General features: G+C 41.3%; 1 protein-coding gene across 2 annotated transcripts in view; it reads left to right on the top strand.

The window, feature by feature from the left end:
* TXNRD1 (thioredoxin reductase 1) overlaps positions 1–10,760 on the top strand; it is a 66,819-nt gene that overhangs the window by 1,493 nt on the left and 54,566 nt on the right. The window contains exon 1 of one of the 2 annotated variants that reach the window (XM_005861673.2): positions 7–136. The exons of the other annotated variant lie outside the window; for it this stretch is intronic. The gene's annotated coding sequence lies outside the window, so the exon portion shown is untranslated. Of the gene's footprint in view, positions 1–6; positions 137–10,760 lie in introns of those variants that run through there. 2 annotated transcript variants of the gene reach the window in all.

Below are 10,760 nucleotides of genomic sequence, written 5' to 3'. Positions count from 1 at the left end.
CCGCGCCCCGCTCGGCTTCTGTGCCGCGGAGGACGGGCCGCGCCTCGAGCGAGCGCTGGCCGAGTGACCTCGGAGACAGACGTGCCGTGTGTTTGTGAAACGGAGAAAGCTGGGCGGCCATGGTCCGACCCTGAAGGTAGGTAGGAGACGCCGTTTCTTTCGCCCGCTGCGCTGGGAGTGGGCCCCGCGTGGTCGCACGCCGCCTTTCACAGCCGGGGCGGATGTGCACCGACTCCGCAGGAGCCGGGCCTTGGAAATGACACAGAAACGCGCGGGCTGGCCCACGTGTTGTTGGAAGTTGATGAAACGTGGAGTAAAGCGAACTGGCGAAGGGAATATGTAACTCTCTTCATCTTTAAAAATGCATTTTTATCAAGTGTCCCTTTCCTCCTATTGTCCCTTCCTCTTTCCCCGGAAACCTAAATAACTTAAGAACTTTTAGGAGAAGTGTAGACTTGTTTGTTTAGGGAACTGCTGAGAAGAGGGGATCGGGAAATGCTTGTCGTTTTTGGCCCCTGTCCTCCTGTTCTGTTCTCTGGGAGGGAAACCCAGACACCCCCGGTGCAGGGAGAGCAACCAGGAAGCTCGTGGAGTGGTTTTATTTCTCTTCAGGCGTCTCCTTTCTAGCCCAGAGTTAGCAATTGTGTGGAAGGAAGAGGGAAGTTTTCCTTTGGCTGGTGGCAAGCGTGCTGGCACTCCTGCCGCCGGCCCCTGAGGGAGGCAGGGTCATGCCCTGGCGTTGGCAGAATGCTTGGAGGCTGGTGTTGGGATGTGTAACATGGGTGATCGACATCGGGTTGGTTACCATCGCCTGGACACGTCTGCTTTAATTTCTGCTAATTATCTTTTTGTCCTTGTCTGTTTCTATCTATATAATTTTTAAGAAACGGAACTCGTATTTGAACACATTGCCTTCTGAGAAAGTAAACCTGTGGCACAGTTAAATGCAAAATCTATTTAGACATGTGTGCCTTTAGGAAGGATATTAGCAATTAATTTACATTTTTATTATTCTTCTAAAAATTTTATTTACGTTTTTGAAAAATGGTTATAGGAAATGGAGATAGACTTCAAAGACAAATAGCAAATTAATGGACAATAAAGAGATAAAAAGGCTTTTGGCTTCATTTAAAATGTTGTGTTACTCAGACCTTTAGTTTGCAGGGAAAATGAGACAAAGGTCTATTAATATTCCTGTCTGATTGTTCTCTTTGTTCCACCTATTTCATAAAATTGCACTTAAAAAGTTATATAGGCGTTTGAGCTTTATATAAATTCTACAAATGATCCTGGTTTTAACATCAATGGGAGGAAAAAGAATCACTGTTTTTATACGCTTTGGACCCATTTTACTGATATAATCTAATGTTTTCAATTCCATATGATCATAGGTAATTTCAGACATTTAGGGAAGTGCAACACCATGAATGAAAAGCACACTACCAACCCACAATTAAATCATTTAGGACATCTCTTCTAAGTAAATTTACCACTCAGCTCTGTATCATTTGGTTTATTTTGGGTTTTTTAATGAGTACTAAGGAATGGAGGAAGAGACACAAGATAAGGACCACTGGTTTGAAACGTTTGTGAATTTCCAGCCAATTGTTGCCCACATTTGGGGCTAACTGGTGGGTTTTGAAAACCTTTAAGGAACATTGGGTTTGAGTAAAAAAAGGCATTTATTTAGTGGAGAATTGAGTGTTATAGGATTAGTGTTAAAATCCTAAAGTCTACATCTTAAAAAAAAGTTTAAGGTTTCATACTCTGATGGCAACATAAATAACGGAGAGGGAGTTTTTACAAATGTCTTCTTCTCCCTTCTCCGAATAGTTTTTTCCTTTGCCTCCTTTCCTCCTCAGTAAGTATCAGTGGCAACAGCAGAACTCACCTTGCTTTCATTGTACTGTAGAAGACAAGGGAGTGAGATTCCAGTTTCAAGGAACTGATAAGCTCAGATGACCACCTACAGGAAGAAGGTTTTAAAGAAGCGTTTCAAAAACTGTAGTCTACGGAGCACGTACACAATTCTCTGGAGTGCTTATTAAACATGCATTCCTGGGCTTTACCTGAGGTCTTGCTAAATAAGCCCTCTGGAAGGGGCTAGGCTAGGATCTGCCTTTATTTATTTATTTTTTTTAAGCAAGCCCCCTCAGGTAATTCTTACAAATACCAAGTTTGGAACTTTAATGTTTAAGGTAGTTTAGTCAGGATTGGTTGCTAAATAATTAGAAGTGAGGAAACAAAGAACTATTCTTTAATACCCAAAATATAATAGTTAGAAGATAGCTAATGGTAACTCAACAGGTGAGTAACAGTTTATATGTGAATAGAAAAATAGGGAAATATGCTATCTGTGGCTAGGACTTGTATGTCCATGCTCGAGTCAAAAAGTTTGCCCACCCCTGGGCTAGGATCTGCCTTTATTTATTTATTTTTTAAGCAAGCCCCCTCAGGTAATTCTTATTATAAATACCAAGTTTGGAACTTTAATGTAAAAGGTAGTTTAGTCAGGATTGGTTGCTAAATAATTAGAAGTGAGGAAACAAAGAACTATTCTTTAATACCCACAATATAATAGTTAGAAGATAGCTAATGGTAACTGAACAAGTGAGTAACAATTTATATGTGAATAGAAAAATAGGGAAATATGCGATCTGTGGCTAGGACTTGTATGTCCATATGTAAAATTAGAACTAGGGAGCTACTAAATTCTGAGAACTATAAATAGAGTTCCTATTGCTCAAGGGAACTGGCTTTCATGAACATTTGAGTTCTTAAGGGCATAATGCAAGTATTCTTTATAGGGAACCTTATATGTAAATCAGTGTCTCTAGGATTCCAGAGCATTGAAACCACTTGTATAAATGCTTTTTGTTGGTATTGAGAGGAACAGCAAAGTGAATGAAAAAGTGCTCATTGGAATACTAAGTGCTGGACATACTTAAGACTTTAGTAGTCCCCAGTAGTTTGAAATAGTAGTTTGGGAGATAAGACTTAAACTGTGGCAACATGGGACTTAATTTCTTCAAAGCAGGTGACAAACACAAATCAGCGCATGATTAACAATCCAAGTGAATTATGAGACGGTTGTGAGAGGAGCTCAGATGTGATCGGGTAGTGGTCAGGCTCGGTAGCCCCGTGTTCCAGCCTTGAAGGTGGGTACACACTGAAACAAAGGCAGGTCTCCTCCTTTCAAGCCTAATCTCCAGTTACCAGAAATCAGACTCTTAACTGAATAGACACCAGGAGATGAGTGGTAATTTAGTAACTCTCCAGCCATTACCTTTCTCTCCTAATATTCTACCAAAACTGGCAGAAAACATTTCTTTTTATTCTTTCCTCTGAGACAGTTCCATCCAGGGAGATGAGGAGGGTACCTGCTTTTGGTCTAGTTAAGGGTTGAGGCCTGAGGAGATCCGACGCTCTATCCACTGAGCCAAACCGGTGCTGGCGACTAACAAGATTTTAAAGGAGGATAGATTATTAGGACTGAAAACGAATTTATCTGGTGCTGATTATATAGTAAAATTTTTACTAGTTGTGAATCCATGTTGAGACCCATTGATTCCTCCCACTTTAACCCAGTGACAACACAAGTCTTTTTTTTTGCTGTGTAGCTGTTCTTTTACAGTACATGTCACTATTCTGGTGGTCCAGGGTTCAGATTTCCTCTGGCCTTTCCTGTCTGTTCACTTACCAGGGCCTGACTGCTTCCTATGTGTGTGCCTGCAGTCTATCTGAACTTTGCCGTGGTAATTTAGTAACTCTCCAGCCATTACCTTTCTCTCCTAATATTCTACCAAAACTGGCAGAAAACATTTCTTTTTATTCTTTCCTCTGAGACAGTTCCATCCAGGGAGATGAGGAGGGTACCTGCTTTTGGTCTAGTTAAGGGTTGAGGCCTGAGGAGATTTGAAGGACCACTTTGAAGATGAGGGAAGTGAACAGGCTCTGATTTACTTAAGAATAAGGAAAAGGGTAAGGACTAACAAGAGTTTAAAGGAGGATAGATTATTAGGACTGAAAATGAATTTATCTGGTGCTGAATCCATGTTGCGACCCATTGACTCCTCCTCCCACTTTAACCCACTGACAACACAAATCTTTTTTGCTGTGTAGCTGTTGTTTTACTATTTCACTATTCTGGTGGTCCAGGGTTCAGATTTCCTCTGGCCTTTCCTGTCTGTTCACTTACCAGGGCCTGACTGCTTCCTATGTGTGTGCCTGCAGTCTATCTGAACTTTGCCCAGGCTATTTCAGGTACTTAATGCCTCTTGCCCAAAGCATTTCATCAGTCTCTAACTTGCCTTCCACTGCTGATGTCCCTCTCTTTCCAGTCCATCTGTGTTCAGAGTCATCTTGCTGATTGCTTCTGTGCTGCCCCCAGATCTGTACCGGTGATAACGTGCACACTTTCAGATTTCCTCTGGCCTTTCCTGTCTGTTCACTTACCAGGGCCTGACTGCTTCCTATGTGTGTGCCTGCAGTCTATCTGAACTTTGCCCAGGCTATTTCAGGTACTTAATTCCTCTTACTTAATTCCTCTTGCCCAAAGCATTTCATCAGTCTCTAACTTGCCTTCCACTGCTGATGTCCCTCTCTTTCCAGTCCATCTGTGTTCAGAGTCATCTTGCTGATTACTTCTGTGCTGCCCCCAGATCTGTACCAGTGATACCTTAGTTTGGTATTCTGTGTCCTCAAAGCTCTGGGTCCCACCTATTTTTCTGGTTATTTTCTGTTCTGCTCCCTCACCTACAGAAAGCTCCTGGGAATACTGTTACAGCCATAGTCCCCAAATGTCCCTTTTTTTGCTCTGCTCTTTGTTTCAATTCCTGACTTCCTGCTCAAACCCACTTCCAACTGCCTGTGTTAGAGTACAAGGCCAGCTTTGCCCATTCTTTCTCTCCTATGTGCTCCCACAGCACTCCCATAAATCCTTCTCTGGAAAAGGAGGAAGCCCACCAATGACTTTGTTTGGCTTCCATATCAGAAGTAGAGAGTTAGTCTTAATTCTTTGTGCCTGTGATCCCAGATCTGTACTATATAGAGCTCAGCAAATACTTAAGACATTCCTATTAATGACAGTAGCTACCATTTATTGAATGTCTACTGTGTGCTAGACTCTAAATGCTGTAATAGCTGGTTGAGTAAATCCTCACATTAGTCCTATGAAGGAGATGGTTTATCATCCAGTTTTACAGATGAGAAAATGGAGGCCCTGAGAATTTAAGGAGCATGCCCAGATTACACAGCTAGTTAAGTGGCAGAGCCAGGAATGGAACCCAAGCCTATCTATACAGTTCACTTTGGTGCACTCACACTTCTGGCACTTGGCTGTGTGTTATTGCTATTGGGATACATGCCTGATCTCCCTGGTGTGATGGTGTGATTCAAGGCTGAGCCCATGCAAATCTTAGTATTCCTAGCATAGCTCTGGCAAATTGGAATTCATTCATTAGATGCTTGCCGAGTGGAACTGCATTCCTCTGTGCCTACTAAATGGTAGCTTCCTTTAAGATGAAAATGATTTATTTTTATATTTTCTCTGTGTTTTAATACCTAATGTGCATTCAGTTAATATTTGTTGAATGAAGGATGTTAGGGCTCACTTAAGTGAGGTGTTTAGGTACAAGGTGTCTGATTTTGTGAAGGTGGGCTATCTTTGTCAGAGACCAAGCCCTAAGATGTTCAGGAGAGAGTCTAGGAAGCATATAAAGCAGTTCAGAATTTTAAAGAGCTGTATGATAGCAGTGTTGTCCACCAGTCAACACTGTTCAGCAGTCTGTGCAGGTGTGTCCAGGTCAGTTGAGAAGAAATTCACATTATGTCTATTTTGCTACTTATTGAGCACCTGTGTTTTCGTTATTTAGCTAGGTACTCTGTTATCTCTAACACAAGTTTGAAGGGCAGAGTGTGTACTTTAAAATACATCTGTCAACAAATGTTTGCGTATGACTTTTTACATAGAGTCACAACCCCTCTCTACAGCAGAGGAGGAAACTCAAACTCTGAAGGAAACAAGTGGAAACTAACAAAGCACTAGTTTTTATTTGAACCCAGGCCTCCAGGGCAGAGTTCCTTCTAGGTCGCTTCCTCTGAAAGCCACATAGCCAGTGCTTTGCTACCCTGGTCTATGGAAAACTATGCTCCTGGTCATTGCTGACTACTGAGGTGTCCCAAGAGAGCTGATAATTGCTCTTATAACCTGAAAGGCTCTATTCTCCTCTGTCACACCCTTGTTTACATTAGTTCTTGAGGCTTGGCAAGTCTGTTGCCACTGGGTTTTCCTAAGTGTCAGTTAAGTGTATGACTTTTACCACAGACTAAGGTGGAGGTTTTATATACTGTGAAATATTTCAGGGAATGGCTCCAGATTATTTTGTGGGACTCAACTGTCATTTTATCTTTTATTTCATTAACAATAAAGCAGTATTATTTGAATATAGAATAGTTATTCAACACCTCTTTCAGATACTGTGTTTTTAAAGGAATTTGCTGAAATCCAAGGAGCCATTCATGGGAAAAATACACATAAATAATTTTGCATGTCGTCTCAGACTCTGTGGACTTGCTTCAGAATATTTAGTAGATAGGATTACCTTTCAAAGTACTATACACACTACATTAGTTGAAGCCTTACGTTTTAAAATTTTATTATATATCAAATTTCTTTTCACTGGTATTTGTTATAATGGGATATATTTTTGTATTCCTCCTTACAGATTTAACCTTTAAAACATTTTTCTTTTCCTAAATCAACATCAAGGAGTGAAGCTACTGGTTTGATTATTTTTTTTTTCTATTTGATGTATAATGTTTATTAAACATTTGTTACCTTTGGGATAATTTAAGATTGATTAAGTACTCAACAGTTGAAAATACTGTCAAATCTATCACATAATTCTCACTTAATACATATAATAACTTCATGATGTAAGAAGTAGTATTCCCATCTTACAAATGAGGAAACTGGAGCCTGAGGTTAAGCAACCTGCCCAAGATAACAGTAATAGCTAATAGGTCAAGATTGGAACCCAGGTTTGCCTTCTTCCACTGTTCATGGTCTTTTCAGAAACCCATTTGAAAAACACATATCTGCCTTGATCATAGCACAGTTTACCTTTAGTCTAAAGAACCAAACAAAGCAAAAATATACACCCAGAAACATAACCTTAAAGGAAGTTAAAAAGAAAAAGAAACTATACCTAGTATCCTAGCATCCTGCTACTCTGACAAATCAAATAGGACTTTTACCTGGCAGGATGAGGAGAGAAAAGCTGCTGTGAGAGAAGAAACAAAATTATTAGGGAGGTAGCTAAAGGCAGAATAAGTCTTATCTGTTGGAGTGCAGGACTCAAACTCTTAAACATCTATTTGTTATAGATTAATCCTGAAGTAAAATCCCACTGGAAAAGGTGGTGGGCACTGTGTGAGTTCTTTTTTTTTATTTTATTTGGCCAGAAAGAGACCTGTGATCTGTGACATACATCCCATCATGTTTGTGTTGAGTGCTGGGGGTTGTGGGACAGAGCTCAAGAATGCTTGGAAAGAATGAACCTGAATTATTAGCAAAGGGACTGAAAAAGAACGCAGGAAGGAAAACTGAAGAAAGGAAGAAAGAAAATGGAGGGCCATATTGATCCCTTAGAGCCACTCCTGAAAGAAGAAAAAGGGGAGAAGAGGAGCTAAGTTATCTTGGAGGCCAAGTTGTGTCATTGGTTGCCTGAACTAATACTGATGCATTTTTGCTTTATTTTACAAGTTATAAAGAAGTTTACCAGTATAACTGCAATACACCGCCTCCGTCATTTATATAATTACTAGAGACCCGGTACATGAATTCATGCACAGGTGGGGTCCCTCGGGGTGGCCTGAGGAGATCGGCCCCAGCTCACGCCCCCAGCCTGAGGACACCGCCTCCTCACTTGCTCCACCATTCTGCCTGCAGGGTGATCAATCGGGGCCAGGCCCCACCTGGCTCCTTCAGGGCCTGGGAGTCAGGCGGTGGCCCTGCCCCCCAACACCGCTGCTGGTCGCCATCTGTGGGGCGACTGGCAAGGCGATCGGGCCTTCGCTCACACCTATCTTGGCCTGGTGCCACCCGCTCACCTGCTCCACCATCCTGCCTCAGTCCTCTCATCAGGGCCCATCAGGGCTGGCAGCACCTCCACTGCCACACGCTGCCAGCACTGCATCGCTGATGCCTGCTGTGATCCGCACCGCCCCTTGGTGGTTGGCGCGTGTCATAGCGAGTGGTCGAACTTCTGGTTGAACTACTGCCTGAGGGGACAATTTGCATATTAGGCTTTTATTATATAGGATTACCAGTAATTTGACCTTAGGTTAGAAAGTCACTGTTTAGTGATTTAAGGATTCAGAAGTGTAGAAATTCCCATTCTGTAATTATTAGGGAAAGTCATTAGACATGAAATTTTTACTTTGAGGCTACATCTGAACCTTGTGCTCCAAAGGCAGATTTAAGAAGGCAGAATATAATGCAAGTATGTCTTCTTTCTGAGGCTGATTTAAGTTATGTATAACTAAGGTTTCTTAGGGACAGGGACCTAGCATAGAGTGAATTAAGTACTGGAAATCACACCTTAATAATATGATGCTTGTCTTTTTGTGTTCTGTTGCTTCAAGCAAATTGTGTGGGCTGTTATCTCCTGAGAAATCCTTGTAAAATGTATTAGTAATACTTTATAAGTAGGTTAGGAGAAATAATTTACTTTTCTAAAGTATTTTGAAATTCTTAGATGAAAGGCTCTGTATGAAGAAATTGATGTCAGCTATTTTCTCTGAGTTCAGAGAAAATAGGCACCTTAGAGTGGGAAGGTTGGCTTATCTTTAGCACTTCTTTGTAAGTTACTTTTATTGACTTGCAAGTGAATATCAGAAGCTCCCAAGAGTATGGTTAGGTGTAAGAGCAAACATTTTTGGGTTTGGGACTTGGAATTAGCTATGTGTTTTCATCTAAGATTTAAAACAGGTTTAAATATTAGTTTGTAATTGGCTGACTTGGGGGCAAAATATGGCCCTGTGTTGATCGTGGGTCCCAGCTTTTTCTCTTGATCTTTCTTTATTTCAGAGACGGGATAAGCCTGACTTTCTGAAAAGCATCAATTTTCATTTCCTATTTGAAATTAAATCTCTTGTAATAGGTTGTGGAAGAAAGTTTTTCATCTATATTCATTTATACATTAAAATCTACATACTCAAATGCATCCATGTGAAAACAGCTTTGCTTGGAAGACTTAACACATTCTTGCTTTAGAGAAGCTAACAGTCTAATAGGGCAGAACAATATATATATGTGTCTGTGTATATACGCGCACACACACACACACACACAACTAATCGTATTAACATGGTGTCTTTGAAAAATGCATGCTTCTTCCTCAGTTACCCTTACTTAAAGAAATAATGGTGAATGGTAGTAATATAAATATTTTGGAATAACTTAGTTTTGCTGTTCATGGATTTGCAATAAACTTTCTGCTAATGTCAAAGAAAAATGGACCATTACAACATGTATCCCAATTTCGGTTCTGAACAAATAGTCATACAATCTTCCACTCCCCAATCGTGTTAAAAGCTCCTACTTCCCAAACAATAAAGTTAACTTTTCAATGAAGAAAAGAAAAAAAAAAAAGATAAATGAACCAGCCTAGGTGCAAAGGACGGAAGGTAGGGCTAATTTCCTTCCTGGTGTCTTGAAACCAGAGCTGATAGATGAAGTGTGCTGTATCCTCTCTCCTTTAAAAGGAGCACCTGTTGCAGTGATTAAAAGCTTTTTATCTTGTGGGCAGAGTGCATGTTATCTTCAAAAACAAAATTATTCCTTTCCAGTGTTATGTATAATTTGCTGCTCATGTGACTGCTGAGCTGAGCCCTTTCTCCAACTGTACTAGAATTTTCAGTGAACTAGTGTGTGAATTTTCCAATTTGGATTAGTCACCCGATTTACAGCATTCACTTGCATATCCTTATAACAGATTGTGTTTAAAATCTTCATGGCTTTGTTCACCTTTTAGGGTTCAGATTTACTGTCCATTCAGTCTGTGGCCTTTAGCCTTTGGCAAGCTTTCAAATAAACAGCTCTTGCAGAGACTGTACCCACTTTATTCTCCCACCCTTGGGTTGTGGAGAACCGAAGATCACTTGAGTAATACCCCTCTCCCCATCTTCGAGCTTGCTCTGGCGCTGAAATTCGAACACAAGTGACTACTTCCTGCCCCTTCTCTCCCCCCCCCCCCCCCCCCCCCCCCCCATCACGAGGTAGGTTGGAGGGGGGTTGGGCTTTAAAGGGCTTAAGAGGGCCCAGCACGGTAATTGACGCAATTTACATTTGTATAATAAAGAATTGAGTTACAAACAGCCATCTTGCAAATGAGCCCTTGGAGTTAGGCCTACTTGTAATAGGGTTTTGCAGTCTTGCTCCTTGGCCTTATGGGCATGGGCAGTTTATAATCTAGCCAGATTTAGTTCTCAAAAAATGAAAGAATAATCATAGTAACAATGAAAAACCAAGGTCGACCTAACTGCAATATGTGACAGCAATCTAAAGCGCAGGACCTTGAGTTTCCCCACAGTTTTGTCAAAGATCATCCAGGTGTTTCTTTGAAAGCTAGATGACACTGTCAGTAAACGCTAATACCTATCGCCTACACGGGTGCTCAGTGTGGGGTTGGGAGCCATTGTTGCATCGTGCGTTCTGTGCGCCGGCGCGGTCCTGTGCATGCGCCGCTTTCCGCGAG

The sequence above is a fragment of the Myotis brandtii genome, unplaced genomic scaffold (assembly GCF_000412655.1).
Source record: "Myotis brandtii unplaced genomic scaffold, ASM41265v1 scaffold155, whole genome shotgun sequence".
NCBI lineage: Eukaryota > Metazoa > Chordata > Mammalia > Chiroptera > Vespertilionidae > Myotis > Myotis brandtii.
This window is presented reverse-complemented; position numbering and strand designations above follow the sequence as displayed.